This window comes from Mus musculus, chromosome 16 (assembly GCF_000001635.26).
Source record: "Mus musculus strain C57BL/6J chromosome 16, GRCm38.p6 C57BL/6J".
Taxonomy (NCBI): Eukaryota; Metazoa; Chordata; class Mammalia; order Rodentia; family Muridae; genus Mus; species Mus musculus.
The window spans coordinates 43344083-43369129 of record NC_000082.6 but is presented as its reverse complement, the minus strand read 5'-3'; the positions used below and the strand labels follow the sequence as shown (position 1 = coordinate 43369129).

The 25047-nt window shown below is 39.5% G+C and overlaps 1 protein-coding gene and 1 long non-coding RNA gene across 50 annotated transcripts in view; one reads left to right on the top strand and one right to left on the bottom strand.

The window, feature by feature from the left end:
• Positions 1-25047, bottom strand: part of Zbtb20 (zinc finger and BTB domain containing 20) — a 758704-nt gene that overhangs the window by 265263 nt on the left and 468394 nt on the right. For 3 of the 48 annotated variants that reach the window (XM_030249216.1, XM_006522407.4, XM_030249220.1), the window contains exon 1: positions 5954-13501. The exons of 42 other annotated variants lie outside the window; for them this stretch is intronic. The gene's annotated coding sequence lies outside the window, so the exon portion shown is untranslated. Of the gene's footprint in view, positions 1-5157; positions 5233-5953; positions 13502-25047 lie in introns of those variants that run through there. 3 more of the 48 variants (XM_006522414.3, XM_011245988.3, XM_006522412.4) reach the window with 1 other exon arrangement.
• On the top strand, positions 5464-23249 carry Gm9968 (predicted gene 9968). 2 transcript variants are annotated; one of them, NR_167987.1, is made up of 3 exons: positions 5464-5567; positions 13500-13700; positions 20559-23249. It is a non-coding gene; the product is annotated as a predicted gene 9968 (long non-coding RNA). The 2 variants fall into 2 exon arrangements; NR_167988.1 differs by lacking the exon at positions 13500-13700.

Below are 25047 nucleotides of genomic sequence, written 5' to 3'. Positions count from 1 at the left end.
AACTGTTAGAGTACAGATTCAAAAATATTTTGTGAATGAAAAAAGAATGAATGTTAAAAAATGTTTAATGATTATAATGGAGAAACAGACTTTATACTCTGATCCTCAAAAAACACTGGCAAGTCAGTCAAATGGGTACCATTATCTTTCTTAGAAAACGAAGCAGATGAGTCCCCTAATTTAGAAGCCTAAATTAAGTCTACCTGATTTGTTCTTTTTTTTCCAATTTGCTATTGAAATGTAGAGACAATTTTTGTACTCTGATCATGATGTAGCTGTAACATTTATTACAGTATTTTGTTCCTCTTGACTAGGGAGGCAATTAGCAGGAGGTGAAAGTGCTAATATCTTTTATTACAATTTATATCCTTCCATATTTGCTGCCTTTCATGAAAAGATCCTTTTCTTTCATTTTCAAAAGTGGATTAGGCACTCATACAATTTTGTCCCTTAGAGTGATTTGTATACACTCCCCACGAGGCCGTCATACTGCAAACCCTGCCAGAAGGAACTGGAGGTGAAGGTGGTATTTTGTAGCTTGAGGAGGGACAGGTGATTTGGTGCCAAGTCTGTGCTACTGGAAATGTCCTCTCCATGTTAACTCCCAAAGAAGAGCAAAGTCACTAACAAAACATCGTAGTTTTCGGCCTGTCTGCTGAGTGAGTTAACGTCTCACTGTTTGAGGGCTAATTATCCATTTTGTGAATGACTTTCCTCCCTGCCCCCCTACCCCTGGCTACTCACATTTAGGAATCCAGTGTACTAGCGAGTGCAGAGAGAAAAAATTTAAAAATATGAAAAATAAACATCCTATTTATATTCCACACACACAGACGTATGAAAAGTTCTGGAAAATCATTTTCAGAAAACAGGATTGAGTACAGATTAGGGATTGTCGAGCTGATTGACCACTAATAGTTAAGTTTAAAATCCACTTTATACATTTAGTTATTTCTTACTGTAGTCATATTCATAATATATTCACTTATTATGAGGCTTATTATATCAGGGCATTATATGGGGTACTGGAATGGCCACACAGCAAATGACACACTAGACACTGGCTCAACTGATGCCCCTTCTCTGAAGATGCCTCAGTGGGCTGCAGCTTAATAACTGAAGGAGCGAGCACCAAGTGAATCTACCATTTTCTCTCCTCATCGATCAGCACAATTGAACTTGGCTATTTTCAGCTATTATTTACCTCAAACAGGGCATTTAATTAGTGCTTGTTAAGACAGTGCAAATGATTTGGCTGCCTGTCCTCTTGCCCCTGGTCTTTATTGTGCTGCCTGTCTGCCTCACCTCTCTCTTGTCTGGCTTACAGCATTCATAGCTAATATTCCTGTGCCTCCACACCTCCCATCTACTGGTTCCTTAACTGTGGACTTGGAGAAAAGGGAGAACCACTGATTGACTATTCACATATATGCACAATCTGTAGAAGCTCTAGCTAACATGGAATATTCTAGGTAGTGTGCTATGTTCAGACTACATGAACTAAGATAGGTATCTGGTTACCTACACAAGTTCTAGAAAATGAAGAAAACTCCTATAAATTCAAGACCTCTATGTTCATCAGAAATGACCTAACCTTTGGGGGTTAGAGGAACTATCCCAGTAAATGGCTGGGACAGTTTCGGCTCTTGGAAGATCTAATAAGGAGAGACAGTCACGGAAAAATCTATTGATTTGTTTCCTGGACATGTTTCTCAATTGTGGTAACCAAGAGATACTCACTGCCAATGAATATAGATAATCATTCATTCCCTATCCATTGATCCTCCAGCTCCCCCACTAAGATTGAGGCAATATGACATTGTTTGGAAGGGGAAGGAATACACAAGTGCAAAATATAATACCTTCTATCAATTCAAAGGTTTTCAATTCAAGGCGGCATATGGTAAGTGATGGATGGCTGCTGCCTGCAAAACTGTTGTCAGTCTCAGACCATCATTAGAGAAGTGGGACTTGACTGACTGGGTATCTTGAAAGGATATCTGGGAAATGATATTCTAACACTAATATGTAACTGCAGTATTAAGGTATTTAATATACAACTGAGTAGCCGAGGAATGAGAAAAAATAAACTGGGTCATTTATATATGTATTAATTCTTACCAAATGAATTCATTAAATATATTTCTCAATTTTAATTATTAGCTATTTAATTTCTGTCTAGTTAATTTAAGCTATTTCTTACACAGAACAATTAATATTTTGAAGCTGGGCATAATAGAATTTATGTTAATAATCTGATATGTATGTTTAACCAAGGATAATCATTAGACTTATCAGTTATATCATCTCATTTGTAGATAGTGTTCATAAATATCTGTATAAACTGCATTCTCAATGTGATAAAATATCCCCTTAACTTTGCTTATTATCAGTTTAAAAATATTTTGTGGAATTCAATATCTAGAAAGTCTAAGTAAAATCACAATTTAAATATACAAGAACATAGTTTTGCACACATACATACATTTATAAGTTAGCATACTCATCATATATGTCCCAAAACCATCTTGTAACATATAGAATATGAGTCTTTCCTAGGGAAGCCACTGAAACTATTCCCCAAATTTCTTCACAAATAGAACTTCTTCCCTTGATACTGGAGTGGCTAGAAGGCTGAGAAGCATTAGACAGTTTCTTAATGGGGCAATCAAAAGCTGGCTGCTGAACAAGTTCTTTCGTCTATAATTGTAACTGCCTAATCAAATAAATATAATATATAGGAAATAGTCCCATCTAAAACTTGTTTGCAAGAAACACATTTTATAACACATATATTATAAAAATATATTTTAAAACACAGAAATTTAATGAAATTTAAACTTTCAGATGAACACTGAAAAACAGAATTAGTAACAGTATGCTATAAAGGCTTACTATATAAGTATGGAAAATACTAGGTAATGACATAGTTGAATGCAACTATGTCAACTTATAAAAAGACATCATGTTCTCTCTGGTCACACACATGCATCTATCTATATATATTAATCAAAGTCTAACTTCTTATGTACATCAGTTCACCACAACATTTTTATGACCATATAGATCTTAGCAACTAAAAGAAAAAGTTCTCTGGCAGACTAGATTTGTAAAATATAATTTTTTGGGACATAACATTAGGTAAATGTGTTTATACTCTCTGCCTAAAGTTGCTTACAAATTTTTATGTACAGCCATAGTTCTTGAGAATAAATTGTTTCCAAGTGTTAATAGACAAAGCTGTCTTCAATGTAGCTTGTATAGACTGAGTTTCTCTCTCAGTGTATGTGGTTGGTGTGTTAGCAGAGACACACACAGGAAGACTTCCATGTAGCTCTGGATGGCCACTGAGCTCCATACATTTCTTAGGTCATGTTTGAAAGTTCAGAACACAATTTTATTGTTTAGCTTTGTAGAAAATAACAAAATAAATAAAAGTACCCCATAATATATTATATATATGAATAGTTCAATAATTACTAACATGGACTAACAGAAATGTAGTCTATCATACCAGGCTTTCCTTTCTGGCCCTAACTTATTGAAGCAACATTGTTTCACACCGAAAGCTAATCGATTTGATGAACCTTGGAAACTACAGGAGCTGTGCTAGGAAGTCATTTGCTCTAGAGGTCACTGACAAACCCTGGTGTGACTGTAGCAGTACACAGTGTCTGAGGGCACTTGGGACATAGGAGCATGCATGAGTTCTGTGGTTAAGAATCCAAATCGCCCAATATAGCAAACAAACTTCCAGAGCTAAGTATCAATGTTATACACTGAATCACTGTACCAGTTGGAGCAAAGGTAAATACACATAACAGATACATAGGAGATGCATCTGTAAAATCAGCTGTTATTAAAACATTTTCAGCCCTAGAAGAAATCTACTGGCAATGTGTTAATAGCAAAGGCAGCTAAAACAATAAAATGGCATTTCTTCCCAAATATTTAAGGACATTGAGTAAGGACCCCTTAGGCTGGGTTGTGGTTCTGGGAAATTTAAGCCTATGAGAACCATATTGGGAACATCAAAGACTCTTTCCCCTCCCCAAAGAGCAATTCACTTCAGAGGATGCCACATAGACAAATAATTTAATAGCCACCATGGGTTTTTTGTTTGTTTGTTTGTTTGTTTTTTGTTTTCTCTTTTTTTCCTTTAATATCTTAGAACATGCCACATACTTGACTTTAGAAAGGCGAGAAGGCACAGTAAGATGGAACATGTCTAGAACAACAACGAGCAGGGGCTTGACAGCAGAAGACAAGCCCACTCACCTGACATTTCACTTCTAAGGAGGGTGTGCATACCAAGAACAACACGTAAGGTCCCTACTGGCTATGACAGACCAGGCTGCAACCCCACCCCCACCCCATTCCATTCCTTTGACAACTTTCCGGAGCGTACTCAATCGGTCTCTTCTTATATTGAGGACAACACTATATTTGGGTTCAATATTGTGGAGACAATCATCAGTTTCCTTTGTCAAGACGATGAATTTCCCTGGAGCCATATAAGGAGTCTCACTGCATTCTTCTACTCAGTACCATGAGTACAGAAGAATAAAGAATAGGCTGTGACACATAAGGTTTTCCTGAAGTCAGATGGGGAGAGGCTCCTAACGTTTCAGAGCAGCCTCAAGGAAATGATCTCTAAAGGAAGAGTCCTCGCAAACTTTTTGTGGCTCATCTACTACAGATTTTCTATCTGGCTCAGCTAGCTGTGCACATGGCACAACTGCTCAGAACAGAAATGCATCAAAAGTTAGCAGAGGGAGAGAAACTTCAAATGAATAATTATTCCCACTTTCACTTCCCCCTCCCACCACCCTGAGCTCTTCCTCCCTGCCCCAGTCACTCACCTACCTTCCTCCTCCCACCAGCATGTTTGCTAGGCATGTCAAAGCTGACAGCCCTCTGTGGCAGCAGCACAAACCCTAGTCCTGCAGGCTGCTTCGAAGCAGAGCCTCAAGGCTCTGCCCTTGTCCAGAGTGCGCTCAGCTGTACACACTAAAACTCCTTACCACTCTGATTGTTTGGCAGGCTTTTTTAAATGTTTTTTTTTCTTTTAAAATACCCTTTATTTCCTGCCTGCCTCAGAGACACCAAGAATAGAATCCTTGATACATCAGAGTCTGGAAGCTCCCCCCCACTCACCAGGACTGTGGTTCCTGATCCAGGGAGTGACGGCTGAGAGTCACACAGTCTCTTGAGAGTGTCCAGGCCTGGCTGCTAAGCTCCCTGCTCTGATTAGTCTGTCGAGTTCACAGTGTTCCAGAGTGCTGAAGCACAGAAATTAGGGAGGGGAGGTGGAAGGAAAATCACTGGAGCCTCTTACGATCTAACTTCCACTAACTGAGAGGAAATGTCTTATAAATAAACAACAGCAAGAGAAACACACACCAAAAAAAAAAAAAAAAAAACAAAAAAAAAAAAACTATCCCATCCTGCCAGAGGAATGTACATTATTGTCTCCCGACGGAAAACTTTGCACCACACCAGAATGCAGCCATGTCTCCTGAAACTACCTCTCTTAAAACAGAAAGAAAAGAGACTCAAGAAGGGAGGTAGGGAAGCTTTTCTCATGTCCTTGAATTCTGTTGGGAAGTTCACGTGAGTTCCCAGGATACAGGCTACTCTAAGCAGTTTCACAGAGTCTGTGTTCCAGGGTTTCGTGCGGAGGCTGCTTATTAACAAAATTTCATTTCTGCCCAGATCATTGCTCTACCATCCGGACATTTTCAGAAGGGAAGTTCAGGGAGGGTGTGGGGTGGGGGTGGGGGTGGGGAGAGGGTGCAACTGTGGAGGAGAGGAAGAAAAGAGGACAAAGGGAAACTCCTGATGACCCAGAATGCCCTAGCCATAGCCAAGAGCCATGAGAAGCAAGCCCCCACCCAACACCGTCCCCTGCTTGTTGAGGACTTGACGATGGGGTTGTGTGTAATCTACTTACTCTTTCTGCTCGGGAGGCTGAGGTTCCTACATTTCCAGCTCATGCTGGACTGTACCGTAAGCAACAAGTGAAATGAGTTCGGTGAGCTCATTCTAGTCCTTCGACTCCTGTCCACATCACTAAGCGACTGCACAGCTTGGCACAGGCCAGGATGAGTCAGCAGTCTCTGGTCATGAGAGGCCAGGCCTGGAATAGCATTGGGGTGTGTGTGTGTGTTGGGGGTTGGGGGGGGGGGGAGGCAGGTCAGGAGCAAAATGAAGCAGAAAGCCAGCCTAGATGGCAGGACTCAACTGTGTAATATGCAGGATACTGCAGGTCACAATGAAAGAGCCTCATTAGCCCTGGGGTAAAGAATATAAAACTGCAGAAAGAACGGCCGTAAGAACAAAACAGACTCTGAAGGCTAAAGCATGCTGGTTATTATTACTACATGAGCACCTATTTATTCATGTGCTGTAAGTTCAAGTAAAAACAGGTAGTTCCATACTATATTGTTTTAGCATTCTGATATGTTTTCCAATTGCTAAGTAGCAAAACAAAAAAGCAAATATAGCCGTTATATAGAGAAGTAATATACTCTATAAAGTAGTTGTAAGAGTAACTGATACATCAAGGATGGATATTTGGGATGACTGCATCCTTTGTGTAGACACAAAATCATTAAGTCTACATCAAGTCTGACAGTAGAAAAGAGCTGAGAGGAAAGAGACACAGCAAGTTCAATGGTGCACACAGGGAGCACTGCATCGCGTCTAGTTCTACCCAATACGTATAGTATCCAGGACTCTGTTAGACAGTGACCGCCAGGATTCCGAAGCATCACTCCTGTGCTGTACACTATAATACAGCCAGAGGTAAGCCAAAAGAAAGGAGGGGTAAAATCTAAGTTAAAAAAAGAAATCAGTGATGGAGAGGCAAGCTGTGCTATAAATCAACTGATGAAAACTACCTAAAACAGACAGAAAGATACCAATGTAGGTAAGGCTCCTGAGCGGGAGACTGGGAACCCTCGACACGGAAGGGGAAAGTCCGGCTGTGGTTTGGAGCTGTGTAGCATGGGAAGCAGAATGAGCCTCCAGAGAAGAAAAACACTAGTGAACAACTTGAAGTTTGAAGGGGAGCCGCCAAGATCTAGAACACATTCTTAGCTTTTAGCTCTCAGAGGCACAAGGTTGTGTCTGTTAAGAAAACATGTATGACAGGCTATGTAGCTTCTGTCCCACAGCATGTCAGTAGAGTATCCTATCACATGTTCAATGAATTTCCTAGTCTGTTTCCTTCTCTTTGAAAGGGGGGTGACCGTATCATCCTAATTGGCGTTATAAAGGCTGAGTTGATGTTTATCTATTTTTGTCATGGTATGTCTGTCTGACGCCGAATACACCAGAAACTACTATTATCACTAGCATCACTTATCACCCTTATGTGCCCAGTCAGAGAAGCTCTGCCATTGGTGTCCCACCAGATTGAGTAGAACCAGAAGAAATACTACAGGAGATCAGTTGGATGTAGGGCTTACCATGCTGCTTTGAAGAGCTTGTTTTCATGTGGGATTTTCAGTGTTACAATGTGAATACGGGGGATGCTGATGATCTATTATGTGAAAACCTTGATTGGGGAATCCATGTTATCAAAGGAACTGGGAGCCTGACAGTGTCTAGTAACCAGAGGCCAAAAGAAAAAAAAAAATGAGGGAATTTTTAGAAGCTACTCCAAAAGCAACAGGATAAAAGTGCTATTGGCCTTGACCACATGATGAGGCTGTTTTACCAAAGGGGAAAACTTAGTCCAGTTGATTGTCCCAGCCTAATTGATTAATTGTGGGTCTGACCATCTGGCTGATGAATGCTGACACCCAGCAGTGATTACTGTGTAACACAAGTCCGGATGTGCTCTCCATGATGCCTCCCACATTAATGGTAACACTGACCCCCAGGTTAGTTTATTTAGGCCTCTTGGCTCAGTCTCTTCATGGAACAGTGGTTGTGGCAGGGAATATTTTACTAGACCTGGTCAAGCATATCTTCTTCTCCTGTTTCAGTGGCCGCTCCTTTCCAATTCCACCCCGATCCTCTCCTGAGCCCTCTCGCACATAATCGGTTTTCATGCAAAGCCCTCCATCTGCACTTTTCATCATGTGGCCGAGGCTCTCATCTCTGGTCGCTCTATTGTGAAGAAGGTTGTTGGACTGGCCTGCAAGGGGAGCCCATGGAGTCCTTTTCACTGTGTTATCTGGACTGGTTTACTATCACTTACTCATATGGTTACAAAACAGAAATTATTTCATCCAAATCTTGAAACTGAGCTAAAGTTCTACAATATTTCAATTCTGTATGAAGATTAAGAGAAGATAATTCTTACATCTTAAAGTTATTTGTCATTCTTAGATGTGTGCCATGGATAGGAACCATCCTTGTCCTGAAACTAACTTGAGATTTCAGGGAAGCATTTCTGAGTTAGAGAAACTGTATCAGGCTGAAGAAAATAGCAGGGTACAGTAAGCGTGCCACCTACAAACCACTCTACATCCGGACACAGCATGTACGCACAATTCCCTGGGCAAATCAGATTTGAACACATGCAAACTTTAGATATTACAAAAAGTTTATTTTCTTCTTCATTCTATTTGGTGGAGAGGTAGGGGACAGTAAGCCCACAGCAAATGGCTTGAAAAGCTTGTGTGAGGAGTCACAACGGACAGTCATCCTTTCTCTGTTCTTTTCCCATCCTGATTTCTACCTTGAAATCATCCGTCTCCTGGTCTCCACAGACACTGAACTCCTCTGTGTTTGGGCTGTATTGGTGTTAATTTTCAGCAGAGAGTGGTAGCAGCATGCTGAAATACAGAGTTCTGTGTGGGGAGTTGGGAAATATTTTTGGCATGGCTGTCAGTAAACAACTCTGTATCTTGGGCAAGTCAAGTCCCTTAACTCCCCATGTCTCAGTTTCTTCATTGAAAAATGATAGGGTAGGACTGCATGAACTCTGCTGTTTCTGCCAACAGTAAGATTCTATGGTTCTATAGCTCATTTCCCTTTTTCTCCCCTCTGGCATCAAATGCTCAACAACTCTGCATAAAATAATTTTTCTTTTTCAGTTACTGAAGGAAAAATATCTCCTTCATTTACTGCTGGGCATTTTCTATTTGTACCCCCTCTTTCTTTTTGATGTTAGATATTTTGAGTCATAAACATGAACATATTCAGATAGATGCTTTAAATTTGAAGGCATTTAAGGAGAATAGCTTTCCCATGTAGAACATTTAGTATAGCTCTGCATGGAGGAAGCCAGCCATCCAAAGTGGAGCAAAGGGGCCAATTCACAAATGAGAGGAAGCCTTTCATAATAAGAGTCTCCAGGCTCTTCAATTTAGATAAAGCTCAAATGCTATCAACTCCCAACTACGTTTCCAGTCAGCCCCAGACACCATCACAGACACTTAGGACTACAAATCTGAGGACCAACGCTGGCAGGGATGCCGCTCTTATTTCACCTCCACCATCCATTGCCAAGTAGGATTTAGGATGGCATAGTAATAAGAGCCAAGAGGACAATCTGTCATTTATTTTCCTCCAAACTTTTTGAAATTTCCCATTTGGGCTCTGTTTCCCAGTTTTAATTTGGTAACTGCCATTTTTCAGCATTTCTTTTAACAGGTTACTAATAATTTCTGATACAGGATCTCATATTTCATTTTCTGCTGCTAGAACTTGCTGTTAATATTTCATCTGCCTTCAACTCAGCTCAGAATAAAGGCTGCTACATTTTAGATACTCTGTTAACACTTAGGTTCTGGGAATTTCATCTCCAGAGTTCACTTAGTTTATCCATATCTGGTTAAGTAACAGGTTGATGGTACAGGCAGTATCTCAGGGTGTGCTGCTAAACATGTTGCAGATTCTTGTGGTAGCTCTTCTCCAAATCTCTGACTGAGAGACTGAAAATACCCTATTTGTTTTCCAAGGTAACTTATGATTGGCTTTTGGAAGCGGAGTGGTTTTGACAAGCTGTGGCTCACAGAAAGTTCTAGGTTAAATTTTTTGTTTGTTTGTTTGAAATTTGCTAGATATATCACCTGTGAGGCCAATCTCTTTTTCTATTTCAAGAGAGAGTCAAAGTATACATCTGTATTGCTATATGGATCCAATAAATTTAACTGCTGAAGATTACTGAATTCTCAATAAATAATAGCTATCATTAATAATTTATAAATTCACATTATATAATATTGGATTTTGACACATTTTCCAAGGTCAACAAATTAATCCAGATTTTTATTTTTTAATAACAAATTCACTGAGAACTAGAGTAAAATCCTTTAAAGTGTAGATCAGTAAAGTCATATGGTCAGACAGTGTTTATAGCATCACCGTTTGCTGCCTTTCTAGCTAACTAAATTCTCAAAACATTTTGTTCATCTAATATCCAGGTCCAATCTTAGTCTGACCTGTGAGGACATATGGACTTCCTCCAACCCTAAGCATCACAGATCATTTTAATGTTACTTCGGAGTGTATGAAGCAGGTTCCATCGGAAGAGAAAAAACACATTGCAGTAAAGAACTATTAACACTAATAGGTGACTAGAATAAGGGGAGAATACCTTAGAAGAATTAAAGATAACTCTAAACATGAAAGAACAGCAAATGTAAGGAATAGCCACTCCTTGTAGAGCTCACATAGCATGTTCAAGGAAAAGTTGTTTGTATTCTTAGACAACAATCCAGACCTTGCTGGGTACAAGTAAAATCTTTTAGGATTTGGATACAGACATTGTTCAACAAGGCACAGGCATTGTCTACTGAATGCCAGAAATGTGCCAGAGAGCTTTCTCAACAGAAATTGTTGGTACCTGTATTTTTGAGTGGCAGTAAAAGATATCCATGGGATAGAACCTCATGTATGTGTGCCTGCATGGTGTGTGCCAGGAGAAGTGGGCAGAGATCAGGTAGTGGGGTTGCTATCTGTACCTCAGCTGGAGCAAATAGATAGGAGTATGTTCCATACTGACAAACACTAGAAAAGTTATGCAAAAGAAAGAAGTCAGGTTCTGGAGAAATTGTGCACAATGCATTAGTCGGCCAATGGAGTAGATAGAGCCAGGAAGGAAGCCCTCTGTAGTATGTCTACTGGACTCTCAACTGACAAAGTACCTTCAGGCCAGTGGACAAAGGAAAATGCTTAACTTGATCTTAGCCACAAGTCTGAGAAATGATAAAGGAGAATACTTTAAAGAGTCACAATTTTTGTAGAGTAGGTAAGGAAGGGTGAATTTAGACTCAAAGGGTTGTTAGGGTTCAAATGAGAACTGTCTCCATAGGCTTGTGTACTGGAACACTGGGGTCCTTGCTGGTGACATTGTTTGGAAAGGTTATTTAGAACATTTGAGAGGTACAGCCTGGCTGGAGGAAATCCATCACTGGGGTGGGGTTGAGAGTTTATAGCCTTGCCCCACTTCCAGTTAGCCCTGTTTCCCTATAGGGGTTTGGATGGGATCTCTAAGCACAAATAAACTCTTTCTCCAGATGCCTTTGGTCATGGATTTTATCACAGCAATAGAAAATCAATGAAGGCGATTGGTAACAGACACAGGTATTATTTGCTCACACATTTCATGAAATAACTCACTTTGGACTTACGATCTAGTGTTCTTAATGTATTGCACTTTTATTTATGTTCATTAATGAACTGACTCCCTCTGTTCTGCTGGATAAATACTGTCAGAAGGAAGGGAAATAAGAGGCTACTAAATGGAAACCTATACATCACCAGTTTAAAAAAACTCAGTACTAATATTTGTACAGTTACCCTTCTCTCCCAGTGCTGCCCACACTTTTATGATTTACTTAAGGAAAAGGCCAAACAGAAATATGACAGTACTGATCTAACTCTGTGACCCAAATCAGCATCCCCTCCACACACCAGAATCCCAGTGATGTGGACTATTAGGACCATGACAAATAATTCAAAGTTGGAGAAAGGTAAAACCCACCTTAGGTCTCACTTTTTCTTTCTCTCCTAACTACAAATCAGTGTATTCTATGTTTCTGATATAATACTCTCCTACACTGTAAAACTTTTATTAAACAAAAAAGCACCAGGGAGTGAGCAGTTGGGTTCATTACTAAAGACACGTGATGATTACTGTTGGGATTAGCTTTAAACCAAGGTAGGAATATAGACTCCAACACAGTTCCCTTCTTCTGCTTGCTTTCCTAATGTAAGAAGGGTTTTGTTGTTGTTGGGTTTTTATTTTTTGGTTTTGTTTTGTTTTTGTTTTTGTTTTTGTTTTTTTGGTTAATAGAAGTTAGGTTTAAAAACCTCTGACATTAGAAAACTGCTTGCTTATTGTTTGAGCACAAATTCTAAGTGGATCAGTAGAGTGCTAAGGGAAGTGTACTTTGGGGAGGCTCATGCCTCACCCATAAGTCCATCTTTCCCTAGGCCTGGTCACAAGCAGTACTCATCTCACTGCAGTGGAATAGATCCCTTTTCATGTCATGTCTGAAAAACCAGGAGTAACATCCATCAAGACAAGGCTTTCTGGATCCCCTCACCATCCTCTCACAATCACATTGTGGGCATCTCTGTCAATCACAGGTGGGGATGCTTAAGGGCTTCTTTTGTTTGTGTTACATATAAATACCAAGGGAAGACACACTAACCCTGCATTGAGGCCCTCCCTCCACACCATGTTCACATACCTCTGAGTCAGTTCTCGAGTCAAGAAGAGATGATGCACACAGAGCATCATGAATCCCTGTAAAACGGGCTGGCAAGTCCATTTTATTTTCGTTTGCCCTTCTGTTCAGCTGGCTTCTCGGCTATGACCCACTCTACTTACCCTGTCGGCTGCTCTTGCTAGCAACATGCCTTTTTAATCAGCCTTCCTGGGGTCTGCATTTGATTACAGCATTTGTGTTCTATTTTGATTCTTTTGTACTGTGCCCTGTGGTGTTAGCTTGAAAGGTGTTATTTATAAAATGAAATTCTATTGTATTGCCACTTGGATTCAAAGAGGACATATAATATTAATGTAGAATGTATTTAATAATATCTTGAAACTATTAAATCAATTTCTTCATGAGAACACAGAGGGGAAGGAGGGAAGTGGGTTAGTAAGCAGGTAATAGGCTTAAGTATCACCGGAGCCTTTGCTGATGAGCCCCTGGAAGCTGGCATGAGAAACCCTCTCCTAATAGCAGGTTCTAAGGACTAGGACTACCTTCCTCAGCCAGACCAGGGCAGCACACACCTGTTCAAACATTCAACTGTGCAGGCCAAACATTTTCCTAGGCTTCAGATGCAAATTTTTTTACTAAGAAAATCATGGGACGCGACATGAATATAACCCGCTTATGACCCAGAAAGGCTTAGGTAAGGAAAGAAATCAAATTGGTCACTGCTAGAGAGCTTCTTTTGAGATTTATAAAGATTTGTTCTCCCTTCTGATACTTTTCAAAAGCATGAAATTCTCATACTACCAAGAAAACAAGTTTCTACGTTGCCATAATTAGAATGATTTACTCACCTACCCAAATTGCCAGTTTCTTTGCAGCCGATTTCTGGGCTTCTAGCATGAGGATCATGGACCGGCTTGTAGAAGAGGACCCATCCTCTCCTTACTCGAACCTCTAATGCACACCAGAGTCTAACCTGCTCTCTCAGGGCATCACAGCTTGGGCAGCAGATCTGCTGTGCAGATGTGCCACTGAAACCACTGGAATCAAGAGCTAACTGCTATTTAGGTAGGAATAAAGGGTAATCATATGTGCTGTGTAGAAGTCACAAGTAACAGGTGGGAGCTGTAACATGCACAGGAAGCTGCTTGTGCAGCTCGGAGCATGGGGGAGCGTGTGCATTGTTACCTGTTCCCACTCACTGTTTTGTACAATTCTCATAAAACCACTGTTTAGCTTTTCAATAACCAGAAAGGGAATAATTACATTTTTTTTGCAGATGGATAATCTAATGATTTTAGAACAATATAAATTAAAATGTATAATGATATACTTTATATAATGATTCTTTAAAATTAAAACGATATACAAATGTATAGCCAAGTGATAGTTCAGAGAACACTTTTCTTTGCCAAACCTAGAAATGAGAAATACTAAGAAAGAAATGACCATACATTTTTGATGCCAAACCCAAGGAGCTAGGATGTATTACAGATACACACCTCAATCTTTATTGTATCACATTATCAAGTATTTGCATGAAAAATCACATTATTTAATCTCTGTATCCACTCAGGTTCTAGCTTATTAGTTTGTGTTTTGTAAGTATCCCATTAATTAGTATCTGTTAAATTAAACTGAACAATAAGAACATAAAATGTTGGAACTCAAAGTAACTACAGATAATGCTGACTTATTGCACAGACAATAAACAGTAACTGTCCTAGCTTGGTTCCTGTTGCTTTGAGAAAATACCAAAAGCAAAAGCAACTTTGGGAGTTTCCTCTCTACCTCAGGAAGACATCAAGGCAGGAACTAAAGCAGCGGCCACCGAGGAAAGCAGCTTCCTGGCTTGCTCTCTATGGCTGGGTCAACCTTCTTTCCTTTACTACTGAGGACTACATGTCTTGGAGTGGCACCACCCACAGTGGACTGGGCCCTCCATGTCAATAGTTCATCACGAGAATGCCCTTCAGATTTAGCTACAGAACAGTCTAATGGAGGCATTTTTCTCAATTGTGGATCCTTCGTCCCAAATGACTGTAGCTTATATCAAATTGACAAAAATCCAAACAGCACAATGAGTTATAAAAGGGTCAATGTTACTAATATAAGTCTTTAGCAGAGTTGTTTTAAAATTCTGCTTCTGAAAACAAGTCGCTCAATTAATTAAACTGAAATAGGAGTTCCTCTATCCAAGTAAAGCAGCACTGTTTAAGGAGAGGAGTGCGCGTGCTCAGTGGTTAAGAGTTCATACTAGCTGGGCGTGGTGGCGCACGCCTTTGAGCCCAGCCCTTGGGAGGCAGAGGCAGGCAGATTTCTGAGTTCGAGGCCAGCCTGGTCTACAAAGTGAGTTCCAGGACAGCCAGGGCTACACAGAGAAGCCCTGTCTCGGGAAAAAAAAAAGAGTTCATACTGCTCTTGCAGCGGACCTGAGTATGGTTTCTGGCACCCACATTGGGTGGCCACAACTTCCTATATCCACAGTTTCATGGGATGTTAATCCTTCTTATGGACATTGCTGGCACCTGCACTCACATCTGCACGTATTCACTCAGTCAAGCATATCTATACATGTAATCAGAAAATATGATAAATCTCAAAAGATGAAGTACTACTTAACTCAGCTAACATGAAGTAGTCTAATGTAACCAAGGAGGTTGGTCTAAAGTTACAAGTAAATTTCATTAAATGGCTACAGACACAGGCATGCTGGAAATGCTGTTACTGAAGTTGCACATGCTAATACTCTATTTGATGTCTTGGCAAAATTAAGGTATAACAGACAACATATAGGGATGCAGTTAGTGTGATGGCAAAGCATGAATGTTCCCTATCATCTTGCCCAAGCAACAGAGCTCTAATAATACTATTGGAACCACAATATTCTGAAGAGATCTAGCTGAGACGTAGAAGCACACCATCACCACTACTAAGAAGACACAAGGCAAGAAGAGTCACATTCAAGTAGCAATATGAGCAATTTCACTAGAGCTGGGCTCTCACCCCTCCAAACCAGCTTAACTTCACACCGACAGTACTGCAGGCCATGAATTCTCCTATGGAAAACTGAGTAGGTTTAGTCAGGGCACCGCTCTGTCTGCGTTCCTGGCTGCCTGGAAACCTTTTTGGGGTGGCTGCTTTGGAATCCGACTTTGTCAGTTCTGGCTTCCGACTTTGTCAGTTCTGGCTTCCCTGTAGAACCCAGTCCTGTGGGGCAGCTAAGGATATAGGAAATGAGGAGGTGACTCCTTAAAACTAGTTCTCTGGAAGATTTGGAAACTGCATACTCGAGGCTGTTCTCAGTGATGGCGAGAAGGAAGTAAAGCAGGCACAACTTCAGAGGGCCCCCGGGTGGCTCCTTTTATTGTAACTCATAGGTGTCCCTGAGTAACCACCTAAGTCCCTCACATCAAGCAGTGGTCACTGGTGAGCTTTTCTCAGTCACTTCTACTTCAAATGGTTGGGTGTAGGGGGAGGTATTCGCTCCTCCAGACACACAGAAAACAAACTTGTGAAAAATGTAAAGAATCAAGAAAGCATGACACAATCAAAGGAAACAAATCAACCAATCTGATAGAAATGAAGAACTGTGAATTGACTAAGAAAGTATTCAAAACAGCTGGTTGTCCTTACAGAAGCTAGGTGATCTGCAAAAGAATACAGACCAACAGCTAAGAGGGCTGAAGAAAACCATGAAAAGGAGACGCGATCAAAACGAGAAGCTAATAAAGATATAGAGACGAAAGCAACAATAGAGTGAAGCAAGGACTACTGGAGCAGAAGAATACAACATTGACCAGAAATACTCACTAGGGTTGTGCCTCCCAAAGCAGATGTGAAATTCAAAACAGATCAATTAAAAATATGGATTTAAGGAAACAAAAAGAAAAATAGAAGGAAAAAGGATGAAACAGAAGAAGTCCATAAACACATGATAGACAAGAGAGACTCAGGGTGTGTGTGAGTGTGAGTGTGTGTGTGTGTGTGTGTATGTGAGTGAGTGTGTGTGTGTATGATTTATAGAAACAGAAGAGAAAACAAATCTGGGGAGGAAATATTCATAAAGGCCAAGGAACTCAAACTAGATATAAGAAATATGTGTAGGGCATTATGTAATCAAATTGTTAAAAGAACAAAGAGAATTTTGAAGGAAGCAAGAGAAAAATAATTACTGTGTGTTCAAAAAGGATGTTCAGAAGTTTGCTTGGACCACTTTGCAGGTCAGACGAAAGTAGAATTATACACTCAAATCATTGTAGAAAAACTATTAATTGAGACCACTGTAGCTAGAAAAACTGTCCTGCAATATAGCGAAGGAAATAAGGTACAAAGACCTCTCCAGACAAACAGGTTGAGGAAGTTCATCACAACTAAATACACTTAAAAACTAACAATAAAAAGAGCTGAAGAGAAAGGACATTAATTACCAGTGTGAGAACATAGAAAAGGGTAGAACTCACTCAGAAAGGTAAGTTGTCAAAGGCCAGAGATCGCTAACAGTATAATAAACGTATATGAATTACTTCCAACTCCAGGATGTTGAATACTAGCAATTGTAATAACTTGTTATTGTACACATAGCATAATACAGTAAGCTGTGGCATCTGAAACATGGAAAGTGTAGAGAGCAGAGAAGAAAAGCACAGAGGTGCTGTATGCTATCAAATGTTATCAGCTTAGGGAGCTCATTTTAAGTTGTTTAATGGAAGATTCATGACAAATACATATAAAAGCTATAGTAGTTATACAATGAAAAGAGAAAGGAAACCAGGATTCAAAACCCCTTCCTCTGATTCTGAGGCAGGGAGATCACAAGTCAGAGGCCTACCTGGGCAGCTTAGTGTGACACTGTCAAAATTTGAAAATTAAAAAAAAAAAAACAAAACCAAAACTTAGGAGATACAGTTGGCATGTAGAGAAGGAGAAAGGGAGAGGGGAAAAGGAAGAGATGGGAAGGATATTCAGGGAGACAAGGAAGGGAAAAAAGGAAGAAGAAGGAGAGAGAGAGAGAGAGAGAGAGAAACAAAAAGGGAACACTGGAAAATCAAAGCCTAGTGCAGAACAGGAAATGAGGAAGAGTACAAAATACGCCAAAATTGGCAAGATGGCACAGGAAGTCTTCCCCTAATGGGGCATACAAATAAATTACATGCCCCAATCAAAAGAAGTGGAGCATTTGAGTGGATTAAGAATAAAGGAGTATAAAGAAGAAAGGCAAGATCCAGAAAAGTATTACCTCCAAGAAACTCACTTTAGCTTGAGGGAACAACATAGGCAGAAAAGGACAGAGCTGGAGGAATGTATTCCAAGAAAATCATAACCACATTAGACTGATTAAGTCAAACTGTCATTAGCAGCAAAGAAGGTCATTACATGATAAGAGGATCAATTCATTATGGAAATTAACAATCTGCTTGACCAGAGGCATCTCGATTGGAATCCTCATGACAAGAACTGAAACTAAGTGCAAATTTCTACGATAGTAAACTTTAAATCTCCAGCGAATGACTTTCCATTTTTGCAAAAGCTCCTTTTAACGCTGGAAATTCTTGGAGACTGCAGAGAACACAGGGAAGGGGAGCAAGAGGAAGCAACAGACTTCAGATGGGCACCTGACTATTATTTGTGTATTACAAAATGCTAACTCTAGAAACATAACTTGGTTTCAAATGCCAAGCTCATTACTGACTTGGTACTTTAGCTGCTATTGCTTGTTACATCTTTCGAGGCATCGCCGGTTCTCATATTTAATAAGAAGTATTCCTGTATGTAACAACCACATTAGAATATATTTTCAATCTTAGTGTTCCAGGGAGCATCCAGTTTCAGTTTTCTTTTTCTAGCATCTCTATAATTTGTCAATCACTCCTTGACTGCACTAGCATCGTATTCATGCACTTATCACAGTTTAGTAAGTACTGTCCATTCTGAGGTGGTAGGGCAGAAATAAGCCTTGGTTCCTAGCTCTCAAGAATAAAGAACTTCAGAAGCAGTGGCCACTATGTAGAGCCTGGCTGTTCCAGCTTTCAGCCCCTGCTCCTCCCTGGAGAATCCAATCAGCATTCATTTATCAATCTAATTGCTTTAGTTATCTTGTAATGCACCTTATTCCTACCTTCTGCATAAATTATATTTTAGTTTTTATAGCTCACATTAATTTCCCTTTTATTTTTTGCCATTACAGTTGGATTAGAGTGTTGCCTACCCAATATCTATTCTCCCCAGTCTTCCTAGCAACAAGATTCCTTCTCTGTTGCTTAGATTGTGTGACTGTGACTCACCTAAATGCCACAGACTCCTTAGCATGCTAATTAGTTTCCAAAATCTCTCACCTGAGGTTTAAAAACCCGAGTGAAGAGACTGTTATAGCATTTGCTTTTGGAGTAGGGGCTACAGAAGTTGGGACAGAGGCTATTTTCAGGCATTCCAAATATTACCAGTCACAGGGAACTGTTGAGGAGAGAAATAAGTAGCTTTGGGTCATTTTAGGTTAGTGACTTTAAACATAAGGTGTGATTCAATCAGAAGCCAGAATAATCATGGCAGGAGGTGGAGAGAAAGACTCAGAGTTGCCTAAAGTTAGGGAGGACTTTGGTGGCAGTATTTAGCATCAGCCCAAATTGCAGGATTCTGTCAGAGGCTCCATAAACAAAGGACTGCATTATGTAATGCATCCTGTATTCCATTGTGAACTCTTCCCCTAGACAATTTTACCACTTCAAGAAGCTGTCAAGAAGGGAAACTTCCTGCTTCCAATAAAAATTAAAATTTTAAGAAAACTGGCTTTGTTTTTTGTTTTGTTTTTTTAAAAGAACAAATGAAGTTACTTTCAACTTTTTAAATTAGGTAGATGAGAAGTAATCGTGTTCGGAGGTCTGCTGAGTAACTCAGCAATGGTTAGCAGTAACTGCTCAGTCCTCTTCCTGCCATTGCTGACACTGGCACTTTGGCTGACTGTGATACTCTAGTCTAGGGCCATCTCCAGACAAAATCCTTCAGAGGCAGAAGTGGAAGGTTCATATACGTGGACAGCATGTAGCAAGAGGGTATTTGTTATCAAGAGAAAAAAAAGTGTTGGCTCCCATGGTAGTTTAAGATATGCGTAGTTCCACACTGACACATTTAACTTTGATGCTACTTGTCTTGATTTTGCATTTCCCTTGAAGTTGGTCCCTAATCATTGCATGCACTTGCAAGTAACAGATAACATGCCGGCCTTTCGCTCTCCCAGCTATTTGACTTAGAATGATGCCTTTTAGGCTGGGTGATAGTGTCCCCCACTTGATCCAGGGTAGTTCCAGTTTCCCTTATGATTGCTCAGATGCCAACTTTGAATAGTCCCCGCTTTCACTTTTAAAAGCTCTCCAGTTTGGATGGCAAATTATGGGGTTGCCTGACTCTAAGCTTAACAAGAGTTATTTACACTACACTGACAATATTTCTGTAGAGAAAATTTAAATTGCTAATACTGGCCAACATCCATGAAGAGAAAGACATAAACTAACTCTATGGCTTGACTCTCAGAGCTTTAACCTGAAGGATCTTTCTATCTATAAGCTTAAGATGAGAAAAAAAGTCAGATGAATTATAGACTGTGAACTATCTTAGGTCTTTAATTTTAGTAAGCATGCTTAGTTCAATTTACAAAAAGGTATTTTTATCTATAAAATTTACTAGTGAAAAAATAAAAAACAGAAATTTGCAGTGAAATTTTTTGGATCTTGGATTTGAATCTTAATTCCACTATTTATTTTGTTGGCAAATTCAGATTAGTTCTGTGAATATCATTATTTCTAACTCCTTCAAAAATGACTGTAAGGACATTTTAAAAACCAATAGAGAAAGAGCTGTCTAAAGCTCAAAGTTACTACTAATTATTATTCTTTCATTTTGTAAATACAGTGTTTCTCTTCCAATTTCCAGGACACTTCTATGAAGAACAGCAAGATTACTCAAGCATGTGAGAGCAGGTTTCTTCTGCCACCTTTTTTAGCTGCAGATGGGTCACACCTGAGGATGGATTTGGCACCCAAAAGGATCTAGAGAAGAAAACTGGTCAGTCTGTGCAAGGTGTAACTACGTAACTGTGTAACTATGTAACTGTGCATGGAGGCAGCAACTGGAGATTGTCAATGAAACTCTTGGTGGTTTTGTTTGTTTAGATTTTTTTTGACATTGTTTGTTTTGGTTTTTCAAGATGGAACTCGAGATATAGACCAGGATGGTCTTGAACTCAGAGAACTACCTGTCTCTGTCTCCCAAGTGCTGGGATTAAAGTTGTGTGCCACCACACTCAGCTTCTTGATCTCTATCTCAGGGCTGAAAAAGGAGTAAGAGAAATCTTCCTCCATGCCCTGCAGAGAAAGAAATCTTCTCTCACACATTCCAACTATTAGGAGTTCATTTGTGTTTAACACGACCCTCTTTAAAATGTAAATTTTCCTCGTGAACCTGTAAACCTCATTCACACCTTATTGTTAATTACTTTGGTGTTCTAGAATATGATCAGCACTTAACTGATATTGGCAATCTAGGAATGAACAAATAGTTCAGTGTGGAAAGGGGGAAATTTGGGTGGAATAGAGCCAGAGATGGAAGTGTAATCACTCACTTTGGGGAAATGAGAATATACAGATTTTCTAAGCCTTTCTTTAGGAGAGGGGCAGTAGCTACGGTGCTACAGAATGGGAACCATCCTGACTGCCAACATTTGTCTGAGTTAGAACAAGTCTGGGAGCTACAAAAGTCAACTTCTCAAATATTTAATCATAACAACTTAATTGAACTTATTTTTTTTTCTGGAAATATTTCTAGCTAATTTTTAGTACTACAATTTGATGACCTTGGCTTCTAAGAGTCAACCAATTCAAGCTCCTAGGCAAGGTTTCACCACCAACTCAACAAATTACAGAAAAAAAAAAGGAAATGTGGTCTAATTGTTTTAAATTGTTTCATAGTTCTTCCTTTCAGAGGTTACAAGTTGTAGTCCTAGAATATACTGGAAAGTCTTTAAGAAGATCACCCACAAGAATGGTATTTTTCTGTTTGTCTTAGCATCATGGAACCTGGTGTCAAAAGGCTGGTGATTAAATCATAGAATGTATGCATGGATATAAACTTCACATTGCATTCTATATGCATGTGCAGAAATCTTTGTATGTGTATTATGTATCCATAAAAATAAAACTTGGAAAGTATTCAAAATTCGAATCACACTTTAATTGCCTTACACTACACATCTTGATAAATAGAAATGCAAGGAAAAACATTTTATGCCATTTTGTAGCAGTATTAATCACCTCTCCTTTCATAAGAAGAATATGCTCAACACTTCACTGTTATGAAAAGGGTCTCTTTGCTGACAAATGGACAATGTGTTGGTTAGAGTTTCTACTGCTGAAATGAAACAGAATGACTAAAAGGAAACTTGGGTGGAAAAAGGTTTATTCTGTTTCCATATCACTGTTTATCAATGAAAGAAGTCAGGACAGGAACTCAATCAGGGCAGGAACCTGGAGGCAGGAGCGGCCATGGAGGGTTGATGCTTACTGGCTTGCTCTCCATGGCTTGCTCAGTCTATTTTTCTTCTAGAATCCAGGACCACCAGCCCAGGGGTGGCCCCACCTACAATGCTCTGGGTTCTCTCCAAACAATCAGTAACAGAACGCTCTACAAGCTTGCCCACAGCCCAGTCTTAGAGACACAACCCAATCTCATGGAGCCTTTTCTTAACTGAGGCTCCCTCCTGGTAGAAGAGTTTAGCTGGTGACAAGCTGACACAGAACTCTCCAGTACGGATACGCGTGTTTACATGTGTACATGTATATACATGTGTATATGAGCACACTGGCTGGAACATGCACTTCCCTCTAGTGCTGCTGCTTTCTTAGTCTAAAGATAAGCCTTCCCTCTAAGTAAACTCTAATATGGAAATAAAGATATCCTCTGATACGGATCTATTTCTGTAGATGAGGGCTGACAACTGATTTAGAATGCAGGGGATAGCAAATGCTATGTCACACATTTTTCAATCAATGTATCCCTTTGTGGCTTAGACACCTGTATGCATTTTGTCACATACAGAGGCAGTTGTGGGAAAGGAAGTATATGTAGCTAATCTTCAATTGCTCACAAAGTACTAGACAAGCACTATTTATTATGAAGCACATGTCTCCATACTGCCAGCTCACATATTACACCAGTGAGTCATCATTTTAAGCTGTCTTGCTTGGTGACATGTGATTCTCAGTTGGTCTAGAGAGTAACAGCTACTAAACTAAACTGACATGGCTGAAGCACTGTTCCTTCAAATAGAAGGTTATTTTAGAATAAACAAGGACTTCAAATTGTTTACCATGTTTTTTAACTTTGTATATTGTGCTGATTTCTCCTTTGACAGTCCTTCTTTTTCTACACAGCTTACCACTATTACTTTCTAGTTCTTTCATGTGACAATGTGACACATGATTGGTTCTCTGTAAATATTTGTGGAGTGCACAATTGACCATCTGGACAAATATTATGTCAACAATGGAAAAAAACACTTTCTGATTATGCAAATTAATGTACCTTATTTTAATTATGAGAGTTAATAAATCCATAATAACAACAAAATGATGACAACTTTCTGGGACTGTTTAGGAAATATGAAGTCTAGGACACTGAAAATAAGAAATTCTAGAATCAACAAACAAAATTCAAAACCAATACTGCTCAAAACCCCCAAAGCCTACGGAGAGAGAAGCTCATAGAAGTCATCCGATATTAAATGGAACGCATGGACTTAGAAGATGGCTGGCGCTGACTTACTAAGGGCAGAAAGTTGTAGTCTTCTTGTCCGGTTTGGGAGAGAGATACAAATCTGACAATGCCACCAAGGACAGACCACAGACGGGAGTTTGGGATGCAGAAGCATCAGTAAATGAAGAGGCGAAGTATGTAAGGAAACGCTGGTCTGTGTGACAACGGCAATCTAAGACTACTGTTGATAATTGCCATTTCCCAAATTCACTCTCTTACATAGTCCTCCATACCCTGATTCAAGGTTCTTCTTTGTTACCAACAGAGTGTGGCACAGGGATAGTGACTTGCTCATGATCCCAAACTACAGATGCTGCTCCCATTACCATTTCTACCTTACTACTTGGATCCCTCCTTCTGGGAAGGCTAGAACCTGTCCATGTGGATACCCAAGCAACCTTATGGGGTAGTCAATATTAAGTATCGAAACAAGTGAGTGAGAAATATTTCAAGAATCCTCCAGCCACAGAAGCCTTGGCATGACAGTTTTTCAGCCTTTGTTGACATTTTGACTACAACACCATAACAAACCACAAAGTATTTCATCAAGCCACTTCACCTCCCAGTGATATGAGATTGCTAACACATAGTAGTTGCTTATTCTCTTAAACAAAAAGATCTGGGGACAATTGACGCAGTAGTAGCTAACATGTAGAGTGTGGCTAGTAGGGTAGTGACAATGCTATTACTATGTGGGGTATTGAATTTGATTGATCATATTTTGGTACCTGTCGGATACTCATCATTTGTCCAGGTTCAGCCTTGTTTATTTACTCATATAGTTAAGTTAAAGCATTTTATATTATTTTTAATTGTGGTGTGTGTGTGTGTGTGTGTGTGTGTGTGTGTGTGTGTGTCTGTCTGTCTGATGTGCACAAGTGCGCATGTGTATTGGTGACTGTACAGGCCAGAGAGGAAGTTTGATCCAATGAAGAGGGAGTCTGAGCTGCCTGATATGGGTTTTGGGAACAAAACTCAGGTCCTTTGGAAGAAAACTCATAACCAATAAGGAGCCATTTCTCTAGTCAGTCAAATTGTAATTTTCTAATGAAGTAACAGACATCAGGAAATTAGAAACAGGAGTGAGAAGCTTTCCAACAATGCTAACTAACCAGGTAGTTCAGCTTACTTAATAGTTTGTTTCCATCTAAATGAATTAAAAGCCATCGTGGTTTTCATTTTCATCTTGTATTCGTCCTCTTTTGCATGCAGTTTTGTCACCTATATATAAACTTGTGTGCTTATATATATGTACTAAGTAATGATATTGTGTTCAGATTTATAAACTGGTCACTTATAATTCATAAAATATGGTAATTTTTAGTATACTGACATTTAGTGCTATATACTTAAAATTACATTAATGATTCATCTATATTTGTTGTGTGTCAAAGATTTCATTCACTTTTTACCTAATTTTGATATTTCCAATATGGTAAAATAAAAGAGAATAATAAGCTCTAATATCACAGTATTTTGTAGATGTGCAATGGCAGAGAAAGTGTGTTTAGAATAATTTAAATGAGATAACTCCCTCTGGAAATGAAAAAAAAAAACCCCCACACACAGAAAACTAATTCTGAAATTCAAGTGTTTCATTTCCTAAATATAA